Consider the following 17,112-nt stretch of genomic DNA (forward strand, 5'->3'; position numbering starts at 1 on the left):
TTCTGCTAGCAGCCGTGGCCTGCCCGCGAGGCCCGCCCGGGGGTCAGCGGAGGGCGTCTGGGTTATAGACCTCAGGGCTGCGTGCTCGGAGCTCACCCCTTAAGCCGGCCACGCGCTGGTGCGGGAGGCACCTGCTGGGCTCCGGGCCAAGCTGTCCAGCTCCTTGTGTCCCCCCCCCCCCCGGGGCCAGTTGACCCGCCCAGTGACCCCGCCGTCCAGCTCCCTCCGGACCCCAGCCTCTTGTGATGTGGTCATTGTGTCTGCTCTTCTGTTTGTTTCTAGAAATGCCCCATGCATACTGCTGCTTTGTCCCTCTTATCTCATTAAATGCCTAATTAACATATCAGCTCTGAGCGCAGCATAGTAGGTTGTAATTGTGTCTCACAGACGTAAAATCCTGATCAGATGATAGTCCTCCTCTGTGGTCTCTGAATTTGTGCTCACGCAGACCGAGAGTGGAATGAGGCAGATCCTGATCCAGTGAAGACCGTGTGTCTTGGACAAAGCCTTCCTCGCCGATGCAATTAGAAAATAGTGATTGGAGTGATTATTTCAACATTTAGGGATAGTTCAAAATCCAGTGAAGGCCCCTCCCGAGGCCGTCTGTCAGAAAGGTTTTGCTAAGCTGTTGTCTGCATCGAGCCACGTATAGAACAAAGGCACCGTATATTTGGAGCACAATCCAAGTGCCAGATGCCAAAGTGTTTAGCAGATGTTATCTCATTTCATCCTCGCAACACCTCTATGAAGTACTATTGTTATTATTCCTATTGTACGTATAAAAAGACTGAGACTCACTACTTGCTAACTGCAAATTCTCTTCAAAAACGTGGATCCTGAAAATGCTAAGTAAACAACTTTTTAAAAATCTGAGTTTCAATAATAGCTTGGAAAGAAATCTTAATAGATATTTCTCATACATATGGGTTTTGTTTCCTTTGAGAGGAATGGCGGATAATAGTGTTCTATACTTGATTTTGCATTTGACTGGATTCCATTATTATGCCTCTGGGGAATTTTGAGTTATTCATTAAGGCAACGGATAATTCTTGTTTATTTTCTGCCTATCTACTGGATCCAAATATTCATAACCTGAAAAATAGTATCACCAACTAAGGAACCTTGGTTTAGTAACTTTTTTGGTGCTTCTGTGCTTAAATTATTGTTTGAATTGAATGGCTGAGTCCATCTGTTACCTAAAATGTGACAATATTTGAAACTCTGCTTCCTGAAGAACACTCCATTTATGTGTGAGATTGATTTTCAATGCATATACAGTTGCCGAAAATATATAAAATATGATACTCGAATTGATTGGCAAAACTGTTTTCAAGGCGGCCCATCTCAAAGAATATACTTGAAATTTGAGGTTTCATCTGATTTTGGAAGTCCAGCTCAGGCTGGCGTCAGATTGTTTTCTTAGGTCTACCTCCCCCTCCCTCTGTACTGGCCGCGAGCGTGTCCTCATCCATCGCTGCCCCTTCCTCCTGATAGACAGCCCTAACCAGTTACTGGGCCGCAGCAAGCTCAGCATCGCATTTCTTGTGGTCACAAGGTGTGTACGTTCCGTGTAATCTGCTTTATGTTCCCGTCAGCATTAAGATGGTTCCGTCCTTTGAAAAAAAATAATAATGCATTCCTCGGAAGTCACATTAGAAAACATGAATGTTTTGACTATTTAAAACTGCAAATGAACAACACATAGACTACAATTACCAGTTTATGAGGATGTAGGGTATCATTAAATGAGTTTAGTTGTTTCTCTTTAGTACCAATTACTTCAGACATGTCTAATTTGTTTTTCTTTCTATATGCAATTGATTGCCCTTTAAGGTAAAGTTAGACTGATGCAAAATAATGACTGTGTGTCAGCTCTTCATAGGGTGGGCCTTCTAAGCTAATGTTGAACACTGATGATAAAATGGTTTAGAAAAGCATATTTGTGTCACAAGAGTCTCTTCTGTATACTAAAAGAGTCTCATTTTTAAGCAGTTGACCAGCTCAAACAGCATTGTGATCATAGAAAGTAAAGTGTACTCATCTACCTGTTGTGAGCTTATCTTGAGCTGGTGATTTGGATATTTAGGAAAAAAATCCCTCACCAAAATTTCCGGAATTACATTAAATTGATATGTATCTTTATTTGAAGGTGCTATCTGGCCCCAGGGAAAATCTGGCATATTTTCTCTTTCAAACTATTGATATTTTTGTTTAAGTAAAAGTATATGGCAACTCTACCGATTTCCCCTGTTCACATATTTCACATATTTCAGATATCGCTCAGGTAATCAATGCCATTTGTTCCAAACTGCTTTTTAAACCATAACAGTATATGAAGTCTCCATGGTACAAATATCCCAGAAATGCCCTAACTGTGCCTTTTAGTCAAATAAACTAGATATTATCTTCATATAGAAAAAGAGCAAAATAGGGGACCTGAGGGATTTCTGGCTGCGGCAGGCGATGACTGGTGGGTGGTGGAGGCGGGGGCAGCTGCAGAAGATGGTCAGGTGGCCCGGGAGCAGCTAAGCTTGGAGGAGGCTGGGAGGCAGCAGAACCACAAAGTGCGGCCTCAACCCACAGCCCACCGGTTTCTGAGACATTCCTACTGGCTGGATCTGTGGCTCTTCATCCTCTTCGACGTGGTGTTGTTCATCTTCGTGTATCTTTTACCGTAAATGGTTTGCCTGATGTCTAGATTAAGAAGTTGGTTCCTGGAGTGGATTCTGAGAATGACTACAAACCTCTTGAACAAAGGAGACAGGATTGTGCAACAGAATCTCAAACTGAGGGACTTTTCTTTCATTTTACATACTCTTATTATTCCTTTTGGGGACTATATTAAATGGGTAATGATTTCACCCATTCATAGCTAAGTTCTTAAAACTAGACTCTTTGATTCATGTTTAAAAACTTCTCAAAATCTGATGGCTTTAGAGGGGCTGAATTCTATGTAAAGGTTTAGTGTGTTCATTAAGAAATATAGTAATGTCTTGCCTTTAACGTTTTAAGGATTAGCCAGATTAGTATAATACAAAAATGTAAAATTTTAAAGTGAAATATTTAAAAATAAATTACTCAAAAGCAAGGGAAGGATTTTGAGAAAAAGGAGTTAAGAGTTATACAGAAAATAGAGGCCCACAATGTCCTAGCCATAAGTACCAGTTTTTTAGATTAAGTGGGCCTCTGTGATGGCTGCCAGATTGTTAACAATCTCAGAGAAAGTATATAAATATAATATCCAACATGGGAAATCTAGTGTGCATGTCCTCTTACCTTTGTTTTCTTTTCAGTTCTTGAACTCCCCTAAAATAAGACTATGTCTGAAACCTATTTATTGTGGTTGCATTAAGAATGCCTGTGGCCAAAATGTGTTTTTTTTATATAATGGTTATACCTTAAATACTTCAGCAGAGTCATTTCAACAAATATTCGAGCACTTACTCTAGGCCAGGTACAGTACTGAGCAAAAAAGACAAAAATCCTTGTCTTTACGGAGCTTACATTCTTTCTCTAAATGTTAGTAAGAATTTACATTCTAGGAGTGATCAATTAGTGTTTAATCAGAAAGTTCACACTCCCAAAGCAGCTACTAAAAGCTGTCAGAAGCTATTTCTATTACATAACAGATACTCCTTTAAGTAACAGATGTTAGAAATGGGCTCTTTTTGAAATTGGTGACATTTGATACATGTGAATTGCCTAAATATTTTGAAGATATTCCCCTCCCTTAGAAACAGGGCATAGATCCGGCAAACTTTACATCCTTTCCCTCTTAGAATGACATTTACAGTGAAATGTGATTTTGGTAGATTTTAATTGCCTGTTGCCCACTACAAGGTAACACTTATGCCTATGGGGTATCGTTGCATCTGTCTGGAGTGAACCTTTTATGCAAAAATTGAAGCACCTAAAGAAACACAAAACTGAAATTTCATTGAGTATACCAAACAGTGCAAACTTTTTCTGCTGATTGCTAATAATTTTGTCCAATACATGTTTATTGTCTAAAAAAAAAAGAAAAAGAGTAAAATAACTTCTAGTTGTTTCAATATTTCCAGTTCAAATTACTTCCAATTCTCTGCCAAACATGTCTGTAAAAAGATAGTTAAGCTTACACAACTAAACCTAAAAGTCCATCCGGATATATGAACTGTTGGCTCAACCAAGAGAGGAGTATATAAGCATTTCTGAGGTGTTTATAAGGCTTACTGGTAAAAAATATCCGACTGATATATATCCAGATTAACTCTGGATAAAATATTGTGTAAATATTATTCAAAGTATTCCTATATAACTACTGCCCCTCCAAGGGAAAGGAAATGTATCTATTGGAATCCTTTTCTTTTTATAATTAAAAATCAGAGGGAGATCCTTCTGATATTAAGCCTAGAATCTTTGAACTTAAATTTTATGCTGGCTCTGCTATTAAGAAGTTGTTAGTCTCTTACTGTAACAAGAGACAAAGAGGGACACTATATGCTCATAAAGGGGACAATCCAGCATGAAGATATAAAGATTATAAATGTTTATGCACCTAACATGGGGATACCCATATACACAAAAGAGTTAGTAATAAACATTGAAAAATAATAGATAGAAGTACAATAATAGTAAGGGACTCTAATACCCTCCTTACATCAATGGAAAGACTGTCCAAACAGAAAACCAACAAGAAAACAATGGCTTTGAATGACATACTAAACCAGATGGATTTACCAGATATATTCAGAACATTCCAACCTAAAACAGCATAATACACATTCTTTTAAAGTGCATACGTAACATTCTCCAGAATAGATCACATATTAGGTCACAAAACAAGTCTCAACAAATTCAAAAAGATAGAAATCATATCATGCATCTTTTCTGACCGTAACATGAAACTAGAAATCAACCACAAGAAAAAATTTGGAAAGAGCAAAAATATATGAGCTTAAATAACATGCTACTACACAATGAACGGATCAACCAAGAAATCAAGGAAGAAATTTAAAAATGCATGTTAACAAATGAAAATGAAAACACACTGGTACAAAATCTCTGGGATTCAGCAAAAGCACTTCTAAAAGGGAAGTTTGTAGCAATACAGGCATATCTCAAGAAGCAAGAAAAATCTCTAATAAAAACCTAAACTTACACCTAATTGAGCTAGAAAAAAATAAGAACAAACAAAACCCAAAGCCAGCAGCCAGAATGATATAATAAACATATATTGGAGCAGAAATAAATGGTATAGAAACTAAAAAAATAACAGATCGATGAAACCAGGAGCTGGTTCTTTGCAAAAAAATCAACAAAATTGATAACTCTTTAGGCAGACTTATGAAGCAAAAGAGAGAGAGGGTTCAAATAAAATCAGAAATGAAAGAGGAGATATAACAAGCAACACCATAGAAATACATAGGATTGTCAGAGAATTTTATGAAAAATCATATGCCAACAAATTGAACAAACTAGAAAAAATGGATAAATTCCTATAAACACATAAACCACCAAAACTAAAGCAAGAAGAAATATAAAATTTGAACATTGTTCACCAGCAATGAAATTGAACCAGAATCAAAAAATCCCAGCAAATAAAATTCGAGGACCAGATGGCTTCACAGGTGGATTCTATCACTTAAAGAAGAGTTAACACCTATTTTTCTCAAATTTTTCAAAAAAACTAGAAGAGGAAGGAAAACTTCCAAATAATTCTATGAGGCCAACATTACCCTGATACCAAAACGAGACAAAGATACCACAAAAGAAAGAGAAGCGCAGGCCAGTATCTCTGATCATCATAAATGCAAAAATCCTCAACAAAATACTAACAAACTGAAACCAACAACACATTTAAAAAAAAATCATTCACCACGATAAAGTGGGTTTTAGTCTCCGGATGCAAGAGTGGTTCAGTATTCACAAATCAATCAATGTGATACATTATATAAATAAGAGAAAGGATAAAAACCATGTGATCATTTCAATAGATGCAGAAAAAGGACAACATCTATTCATGATAAAAACCCTCAAAAAGTATGTTTACAGGGAACATACATCAACATAAGGCCTTATATGAAAAACCTACAGCCAACATCATACTCAGTGGTGACAAACTGACAACTTTTCCCCTAAGGACAGGAATAAAAAAGGATGTCCACTCTTACTGCTTTTATTCAATATAGTACTGGGAGTCTTAGCCATGGAAATCAGACAACAAAAGGAATAAAAGGCATCCAAATTGGTAAGGAAGAAGGAAAACTTTCACTCTTTGAACGTGACATGATACTCTATACAGAAAACCCTAAAAACTCCACCAAAAAACTATTAGAATTCATGCATAAGTTCCATAAAATCACAGGATACAAAATCAATGTATAGAAATCTGTTGCCTTTCTATACACTAATAATGAAGTAGCAGAAAAAGAAATTAAGAAAACCATACCATTTACAATAGCACCAAAAATCATAAAATATCTAGGAGTAGGATTAACCAGGGAAGTCAAAGACTTATACTCTGAAAATAACACAACACTGATGAAGGACATTGAAGACAACACAAAGAAATGGAAAGGCATTCCATGCTCATGGACTGGAAGAACAAATATTGTTAAAATGCCTATACTTCCCAAAGCAATCTACAGATTTAATGCAATCCCTAGCAAACTACCAACAGCATTTTTCACAGAACTAGAACAAACAATCCTAAAATTTGTATTGAACCACAAAAGACCCCAAATAGCCAAAGCAATCTTGAAAAAGAACAACAACACCGGAGGTATCACAACTCTGGACTTTAAGTTATATTACAAAAACTTTAGTAATCAAAACAGTGTGAGACATTATATGTCTAATTAATCTTCCAGAAAGGAGGCAAGAATCTGCAATGGGGGGAAAAAAATCCAGTCTCTTCAACAAGTATTGCTGGGAAAACTGATAGCTACATTCAAAAGAATAAAACTGGGCCACTTTCTTTGACCATGCACAAAAGTAAACTCAAGATGGATTACGGACCTGATATGAGACCTGAAACCATAAAAATCCTGGAAGAGAGCACAGGCAGTAATTTCTTTGACATTGGCCATAGCAACGTTTTTCTAGTTATGTCTTCTGGGGCAAGGTAAACAAGACAAAAAATAAACTATTGGGACTACATCAAAATAAAAAGCTGCTGCACAGCAGAGGAAACAACCAACAAAACTAAAAGCTGACCTACTGAATGGGAGAAGGTATTTGTGATATCTGCTATAGAGTCAGTATCCGAAATACATAAAGAACCTTACAACTCAATGCCTGAAAACAAAGGAACAAAGGAAAAAAAGAAAGAGACAAACCGAAAACCAGATTCTTAACTGTGGCAACACACTGGTGGTTACGGGGCGGGAGGCGGGGGTGGTGGTGGAGGAGATAAGTGGGGACGATGGGGAGTGCACTTACCCCAAGAGTGCTGAGTAATGCACGGAACTACTGAACCCTATATTGCAGACCTGAACGTCGTGTAATACTGTACGTTAACTACGTTGGAATTATTATTATTTTTTATAGACTTATTTTTTATTGGTGCTCAATTTGCCAACATATAGTATAACACCCAGTGCTCATCTCATCAAGTGCCCCCCCTCAGTGTACGTTGGAATTAAACTTAAAAAAAGAGGTTGGTCTCCTGGACTTTTCTGGATGGCGAGCTCATGGCAGGAATCTCGAGCACCTCGTCCTTCTGGGACCACATTCAAAGACAAAAGCTAGTGGTGCAGGTCCAAGAGCTCCTCCTAGTCTCTAATCGGAGAGGAACATGCTTGCCAGGAGACCCCTTACACTTTTCCCTTATTCTTCAGTGGTCAGAACTGGGTCACATGCTCATTCTTAGGCCAAAAACTGGAACCATTTTCCCTGAGATTGTGACATTTCCAATGAACATCTAAATTAGGAGTGTCTTGGTGAAGAAGAAGGAATAGGGTGAGAGCGGCTTGGCGATCCCTGACCCTACTGTGTTATTAGAACCACCTGGCGGCTTGCGGGGCTCCTTGGTAGCCTCAGCCGTGGCCACACACAACCCGGGGACTCTTAGGCCCCACCGCTAATGTTGGTTACAGAACTGAGGAAATGTTGAATGAAACTCATGTATAATCCAAGGAAAAGAACCAATAATCCTTCTAAATTTTTGTCAGTACCTGTGATTTTTGTATTTCTGAAGAACTGTATTTGAATGGCCTTTTGCCTTCATAGAGGGAATAAAATCTATTCAGACAAATAGAAACAGATTGTGACCTGCACTGTTCTTTTTTGGAAAACATGTCTTTTATTGTGAGTATAAAGATATTTTGAGTTTGTGTTTGCTCTACTACTCAGCATCCACAAGAACAAAAATCAGGAATCAAAAAGTGAAAAAATTCAAAGTGCTTTTGAGTGGCATAGAAGCCATAGATACTACATCTAGTATGTATATCATAGAAGCTTTCAAAAAAGTGGAAACTGACCTTCTGAAATTTAACTTAAACTACTTGTTTATGAAAACAGAGATTGGTCTCAAAAGCTGCTTTCAGTTTAAATGAGGAAGTCCAGGGTTTCAGGAAGCAGGACCTGATGCAGTAGCTTCGCCTTCACGGGGTGCTACTGCTCTGCAAGATTCTCCAGATTATGGTTAGTGAGAATAGTGTTGCACAGTTTTCAGATATACTCTTTTCGGTGCTAGGTGCCAAACATCAACAAGCGCAAAAATTGTCCATATCATAGTAAGATGTCTCAGAGTAAGATGTCACCTCAAAAAAAAAAAAAAAGCATCCATTTCTAGTAATTTTTAAATGAGTGTTAAAGATTATAATTCAAAAAAATAAAGATTATAATTCAGATTAAAGAAGGAAAACATAAGTTGTTCATTTCTCATTATAACTCGAGCCTCCAAATGTATCTGTATTTATATTTTATAGGAGACAGACATATCAGGGTAAATCTGGCTATCGAACCAAAACACTCCTCCTATCTCTACCTTAAAAAAAAAGTAGACAATATGTTAAAATTAGAAGTCACTTACTTTTAAATGTTGTATCCTGTGAAAGGCAACTGCCAGGAATATCTTCAGTTATTCACGGATAGGTTTTCACAGTATGTGCCAGGCAAAAAACAACTTTTTTTAAATCACCCTAATAAATAATAAGCATTTATTTAGATATGAAAGCAAAGTTTTTAAGGTATAAGATTTTCTTAGTAAGATTGGAACGATTCCACAGACTGCAGGATGGGTGGCACCCTTACAGTTTCCTACTAAGATTATATAAAATCCCAAGATTTCCAAATTTGACTCTTTTCTTTTTTCTGCTTACTCTTTTTGTTGTTGTTGTTTTAGAACTTATTTTCCACATTATAATTTATTGGGGGTTAGATACTTGTCAGGATGTAAGAGAATAGCATTTCTGAATTGGTGCTTTCAAAATGAAGCCTCTCTCAATCAACTTGTCAACTGAGTAATAAAATCCCTGGCTGGCAGTGGTTTGTTGGCCAGTGGGTTCATTTGTTTATTTTCATTTGGTATTTTTTTCTGTATATTTTAAGTAAGACACATGCCCAAGGGTCAGGTCCCATTGCTCATGAGCATGTAAAAATGGGATTTGAGGACTGTAATTATTAGTGGACTGAATTATGTCTGCTCAAAACTCAGAAGTTGACTCCTAAACCCAGTTCCACCGAATGTGATCTTTCTCCCCCAGGGTCCTTGCAGGTGTGATTAACCGGGTTCCTCCTGGAGCGAGGTAAGCCCTTACTCCCCCGAGACCGGGAACGGTGAATTTGGGCACAGACACACACCCAAGAAGCATGCCATGTGAAGATAATGAAAGGGCCTGTAGGTAAGGAAGACCAAAGGCTGCCGACAAAGCACCAGAGGACAGAGGCCCAAGACACTCCCTCACGGCCTCCACAAAGAACCAGGAGATGCGACTTCGGATGTCCAGACCCCAGAGCTGGGGACAGTAAACTACTATTGTTCTAAGCCACCTACTTTGGGCCTCGATTACAGCAGCCCTAGGAGACTAATAATTGGTTACAATCAAGTTTCTTTCATCAGAAAGAAATAGCATTTGACTTCTCCCAAGCATTGTTTTTTTTTTTAATTATTATTATTTTTTTCAGGATCAAACACAATCCAAGCGGTTGTGACTCTGCTGAAGCAAACCACTCATTTCATTGCTACCACTCTCCTTACAGGCAATACTTTAGAACAAAAATTCTTCGGAGACTGATTAAATTTTGGTTACCAGTTATGTCTACTTAATACAATGTCACATGGGGCACAAACAGCAGGTTGTGACATTGATAGAGAGTGGAGGTAAGGGAAAAGTTAGAACATTCAATGACTACAATACATGTCCCCAGTACAGCTGGAGAGCCAAACCTTTTCACGTGCAAAAATGACATTAAAGACTGTATCTGGGCAGCCTGGATGGCTCAGCGGTTAGCGCCTGCCTTCGGCTCAGGGCGTGACCCCAGGGACCCAGGATCGAGTCCCACGTCGGGCTCCCTGCACGGAGCCTGCTGCTCCCTCTGCCTGTGTCTCTGCCTCTCTCTCTGTGTGTGTCTCTCATGCATAAATAAATAAAATCTTTAAAAAAAAAAAAAAAGACTATATCTGACATGAAAAAGCATGATTCAACTTCAGTAATCAAAAATAAATAAATAAAAGTGGTTGAACAGTAATTATCTTATTAATTTTTCTCTCCATCTTCATAAAGCCAAGAAGGGCGAATTGCACACTTTTATCTCTGCCCCTTGGGTTAAAGATCTGGATAAAATAGCACAATGTGCAGTCATTTGGCCGGTGGCTAGAGGCCCCAAGTGGTGTTCTTCTGCAGTCTAGACTCCAAGCCAAGAAAGGCCTGGGGCTGCCTCAGGGTATGTGAAGGCCCTCCAGCAAGGCTCAACCCGCCCACGGAAGAAGTGGTCTCTACTGAGGAGCGAGGAACCACGGGAGGAAGGAGAGGGAGACAAGGACAGAGGCTGAGAGAACGCTGTCAGCACCATCCAAGGAAAACAGAACCACCTGACAGGGAGCTCAAGCCACACTTACTGGAAAAATTCTTTAAAGCCATCTAACTTACTTTCTTCCATTTAATTTTCACCAAGTAATCTGGTATTTATTCATTTAACTTCACAGACCGCATGGTGCTGGACAGAGGGAGTACCGGCGAGTGTTCTTGTCCCTAGAAAGGAATGTGCCTCTCTGCTAATTGAAATAGCAGTATAAAGCATATCCCTTGAGTTTAGCAAATATAGGCAGTTATAGCAATAAAAAAATAGCTAACACCTACAGAGCACTTGCTGTGTGCCTGACATTCTTCAAGCACTTTGTATCTACCAATTCATTTAATTCTTACAGTAAACTCTGCAAAGGAGGGATAATTATGATGCCCATTTTTATAGACAGAGAAATTAAGGGTTAGACCTTGGGGGAAGCATTTGACTCAGTTTCTGGACCTGAGAGTTAAGAAACTAAAACCTTGACCAGCAGTAATTCCCTAATGGACCCTACCTTCTCACACCTGGCTTAAAATAGCCTCAACAATCGTTTACACTCAAGGTAGTACCGCACCATGTCAGCGACTCTGCTGAGACAGTATGAAATAGCTTGTGTACCGGGGGTGCACAGGGTATGTGCAATTTTGTGTCGACACTATTACATTGCTGGTTTAGAAGCAGTATTGTGAACAGATATGCCAGTTTTGTAAGGGGGAATTTCTTTCTTTTTTTTTTAAGATTTTTATTTATCTGAGAGAGAGGGAGAGTAAGAAAGAGAGATACGGCAAGAATGATCAGGGTGAGGGCAAAGGGAGAAGCAGACACCCTGCTGAACAGGGAGCCAGAAGTGGGCCTCGACTCCAGGACTCTGGGATCATGAGCAAAGACAGACATTTAACTGACGGAGCCACCCAGTGCCACCTGAGGGTGAATTTCTTTTGCAAATACTCAATACTCAGACTGCAAGTGATGAAACCCTACCCCAGCTTGTAGTAAGAACCTTCACGCATTCCTCAGAACCCCTGTAATTCCCAAAAATGTATGAGTCAAACTTCAGTTTGAGGTGCCTGCTTTTCTTTAATAATTCTCCAGGTCTTTAGATGAACTGAAATAAGCACCAATAAAGCATAAGCACAGAACAAATCCCTATGGTTTACCCTTTACCTGTGACCAACAAAACTTATTTAAATTTTGTTATCCTATTCAGAATAAGATTTTTTTGTGTGTGTGACGTTACGACTATGGAATTGGGCCCCAACTATTCTGTTATATTATCAATGTTAAAGAAATAACTTGAACAAATTAGAAAGCAAGCAATAAAAGAAGAGGTAAACTGAGGAAAACATGAACTATGGTTTACCAATCTCTGTATGTAGTCTAGTTCCCTCCCACCCCCATTACCCTTAAGATGACTAGAGAAGTTGGAGAGGAGAAGAGGAGAAGTGGTGCTTATGCGGGGGGAGTATGAGAGAGGCGCTGCCTTCCACGGGTTCTCAGCAGAGCTGGGACGGGTGCATCTTTGCTGCCTGTCCACACCCGCGTACCCAGCGCCTCCTGTGTGGCAGGCACTCTCCAAGAAGCAGAAATACCTAAGTTTACAGCCAGACAAGATCCCTACCCAGGGAGGCTTACATACATTCTGACAGTCTCGGGGTTGGGCATACTAACCCTTTATACCACAGGAGAAGTGTAGCTATGGAAGGCAGGATAAAGAATTGACACCTGCTGAACACACACTTTATACAGGGCTCTGGACTTTCCCTCAGACCCCATTGCACCCCACTGACTTGTGAGCCTAACAAACAAGACTTGGAGAGCTGCTGAAAAATCCTGCTCCTCCCTGCTTTGGATCCTAAATAGACAAGACTACATTAAGGACTATAATCAGTAGTCTATAAAAATAGAAATCCTTGAAATACTTAAAATCTTCAAATTGGGACAATCTGGACACATAAAAGATCTTCAATAAATGTTTTTAGAATGAATGCATGGCTAATAATTTTTAAAACTGTCAAAAATCAGCTTCATTATTTAATAACTTGTAGGACATGAAGTTCTTTGACACTATAAAAGTGTTTGTCTTGTCCTCTTAAGAGGGAACAATATCTGAAAATTAAGTAAATAAAGAAAATGCTTAGAGAATTTAAGATAGGATGAAGAGCTTTTTTAGGCAAGTACTCCAGGTTCTTCTATCCATGAGAATTCTCTACAACCAAGCAAACAACCTGAAGTCACAAGAGGTCATTCACCTAAGCAGCCCCATATTATCACAACATAGATTCCACGGATGGTTGGCTGACTCTTATCTTCAAAATGAATGATGTGGAGAACCCAAAAAATAAACAATGGGGACTGTTCTCCTTTCTGAACTCATAGGATATACACTTTGCGGAGCAGGAGTAAAGAGGAAGAATTTAGTTTGCTCAGTGAAAACAAGAGAAATGGCCCAGTGGATTTGCATTCTAAATAGATTAAGTGTGCCATTCGTTGATTGGCTAATTTCACTGGAGGAAATTCAATATGGAGAAAAAGAAATGTAGTAATATAATCCTCTGTCAAATATGAAGAGTCCTTGGGCAGCCCGGGTGGCTCAGTGGTTTAGCACCACCTTCGGACCAGGGCGTGACCCCAGGATCCCGGGATACCAGGATCAAGTCCCACGTCAGGGTCCCTGCGTGGAGCCTGCTCCTCCCTCTACCTATGTCTCTGCCTCTCTCTCTCTCTCTCTGTGTCTCTCATGAATAAATAAATAAAATCTTTTAAAAAATATGAAAAGTCCTCAAATATAATATAAATTTTTTGGCTACTCAAGGAATATGAATACATGTTAACTATTCCTATTATTGTGGGCTGCATATCTTCATGATATTATCTTCCTGCTTACCTGCTTCCTCAGGAGTCCACTGATAGCCTAGCAAAAACCGAGGGGAAAATATTTTATTACCTCTATTTAGAGTAAAAATTTTAATTAACCTTCCTAACAAACATGGAAAGGAAAAATCAATAGCAAGTCATCTGGGTGGGAATAGAGGAAATCATCTCTGCTCAAGCTGATGTTTCTTTAAACCAAGTGAATATGCTGGTCAGTCCCCAAAATAAGATAGGGAGCAAGGAGATAAGCAAAACCTAGGACATGGAAAATGGAATTTGAGAATCTGAGCTTCATGGTAAAGCTTCATTCTTTTATCAGAATTATTGTAAATTTCTAGCACAACACACCCACGTTAAAATATACGTGCAAAACTCATTCCAGAGACACATGTAACCACTCAATCATCTCTTAATTATCTCCATTAAAAGAAACAGTGGTAAAAATATTCCCAAATATTCGTGGGGCTTTTTGGACATGATTTCACTCCAAATTTAATTTTTTAATTGAGGTATAATTTACATGTATTATATTACTTTCAGGTGTACACATAATGACTTGTTATTTGTATATATTGAGAAATGATCATCACAATAAGTCTAGCTAACATCAATCATCATACATGGTCACAGAATTTATCTTTCTTGTGATGAGAACTGTTAAAATCTACTTTCTTAGCAACTTTCAAACTGCTGTGCCACCCAGGGATCCCTCTTAGCAACTTTCAAATATGCAATACGGTATTATTAACTACAGTCACCATGCTCTACTTTACATTCCCCATGACTTACCTACTTTATAACTGAAAGTTTGTACATTTTGACTCCCTTCACCCATTTTGCCCACTGCCCACCCCCCCACCTGTGGCAACCACCAGTCTGTTCCAAATACTTTTTAACTGGGCTATGAATATACTATAGTATCAACATATAATATGAGAAGTTGATGAACAATAAGAATTACTACCTTGGGATCATTGTTGGTAGCCATTACATTCTTTCAAGAAGTTTATGCCCAGTGTTGATGGAAACTGAAGAGTTATAATGCATCTCCAGGAATAAATTAGAGCCTGAAGGACTAAGAAAGTTGAGAAGCATCCATGTAGAAGTTTTTCTTATCTAACATTTAGGAATCTGTGTCTGGTACACAAGGAACTTAAAGATGATCACTGGATTACCTATCACACAGAAAAGGGGAGAAGAGTTTTCTAAGAACCTTTGATTTTCAAAGTCAGAAATAAACATAAAATAAATTTATGAGAGGAAGACAACCTGGGGAGCATACCAGGTGGCAAGAACCAACTGGCTTAGAACCAGTTGGCCCAAGAGTAGAGGGACACTTACTATTTCGATGAAAAGAAGAAAATAATTTTAATAGAACAGTGATAGTACATTTGATTTCTCAATAATTTAATATTTGAAAACTTCCAAAAGGGATATTTCTACACATTCACATCAAAAAAAGTCATGGTTCCATCCCACATATCCATGTACATTTGTGTTTTTAGCGTATGATACACAAATAGCCTAAGCAATTCTACTTCTAAAACATATTTCTCGTATTTATTTTATGACAAATTCCCAGGCTGGAGGTGGGGTAAAACCCAAGAGGCTACTGCCCCTTCCAGAATAACCATGTGGGCAGCTGCAGCATGAGAAGGTGAGCTACGAGCTTTTTGTAGACAGAACCAGATACCCAGATACTATTCATCTGTAGACCTGGCACATATTACAGTGCTTGGTACATAGTCACTATTGGATAAATGTTAATTATTAAGTGTGCACCTCATAGGTTTATAACCAAGTAGGTAGCTACCTGGACTGGGAATAAGTCATAGATTAAAATTCAAATTATGTTGGTGACTTGTCCTGTGAACTTTTATGAGTCACTTCCCGTCTATTTGGTCATCTAGGAAAGAGGCTGCCTGTTGGAATATTTAATGTATCTAATGTGCATTGAACTCCTGCATATAAAAGTACCAAATAATTACTATTACAATTAACTAAAGAGCTCATCCTTTTTATTTCCCAAAGTGCCTTTCATCCAAATACTTGAAAGCACTTCCCATGATGGCAAATTACTCCTAATGCTTTTCTAGAACCTTAAAACATTTTAAGAACTAAAAACATATCTATAGCTTTCATGTGTAATGATTATTTTTACCCAGTCCCAGGTGGCTTCTGTATTATTACTGTAATAACAGTTTCTAAAGCCTTTCTTTGGTCTCTTAACTTTTTTAGAATTCATGAAGTATTTACACTGAAAGGGCTACTACGTAAAAAGGAATACTGTAGTAGGCCCTTAGACGCCCTATTAAGTCCAAGGTCAACCTGACTGTAACCCTGTCACTGTAGCCAGACTCAGATAAATCTGAAGAAATCTTTTGCGATTCTCCAGATATGCACAATCTCTGGATCATCACCAGCTCTGGATACATAAGTCACCTCTGGGATTTAAGTAGCACAGAATCACCAGGAAACATCCACATTCCATGAAAGGAGCCTGAGTCCTCGGGAATCACTGACATTCAAGAATTTTTTAGTCTAGTGCCTAAGAAGGCAGGGTGGCTCAAGGCACCTCAAGGACTCCTTCCATTTCTGCTGCTTAAACCCAGGCGAGGCTTGGCTACTGGTATCTCAGGCATTTGAAGGGCCTCCTTCTGAGGACCATTTGCAAGCTGAGGTCCAGTTCTGGTGCAAACCTGCCTATCTGCACTGACAAAAAGAGGGAAAAAATGCCAGGAGAAAACAAAGAAGGCAGGAGCCAAACATAGTTTTAAGAAATGGTTGTGTCCAACAAGGCCCTTTATATAGAAGTCTATTAGTATTGTTTTCCAGGATCTGTATTTAACATAAAACAATAATAAATTTGAAACCAAAACACTTTTATTTAAGGCATCAAACATGAAGAGTTTAGTAGGAAAAGGAAAAGTTGGAAGGGACTTTTGTTGGAAAGCTGAAAAAGCTAAAAGCATATCTTCATTTCATAACAGTTGTAAAAAAAAAACCAGAAAATTCTATGATTGAGAAAAATAAAAATCAACCTTTTTCTCTCTCTTTCCCACTCTGATCTTATACATCAGAATTAACAAATTCCCCCCAAAGTACAAATGATTTCCAAATACAGACCGTTTGTAATTTTTATTTACAAATGAAATACATGTTTTCTTATGTTGCTCATTATTGATTAAAACGCATTTTGCTGAATCAAAATATTTTTATTTTGTTACACAGGCATTCATTCATGAAAAA

The 17,112-nt window shown here is 38.5% G+C and overlaps 1 long non-coding RNA gene across 1 annotated transcript; it reads right to left on the reverse strand.

The window, feature by feature from the left end:
- Positions 1–8,267: 8,267 nt before the first annotated feature.
- Positions 8,268–15,034, reverse strand: LOC118353468 (uncharacterized). Its single transcript, XR_004812467.2, has 3 exons — positions 14,828–15,034; positions 9,017–9,125; positions 8,268–8,744 (listed from the first exon to the last, which is right to left on the reverse strand). It is a non-coding gene; the product is annotated as an uncharacterized LOC118353468 (long non-coding RNA).
- Between the last annotated feature and the right edge of the window lie 2,078 nt (positions 15,035–17,112).

This window comes from Canis lupus, chromosome 37 (assembly GCF_003254725.2).
Source record: "Canis lupus dingo isolate Sandy chromosome 37, ASM325472v2, whole genome shotgun sequence".
Taxonomy (NCBI): domain Eukaryota; kingdom Metazoa; phylum Chordata; class Mammalia; order Carnivora; family Canidae; genus Canis; species Canis lupus.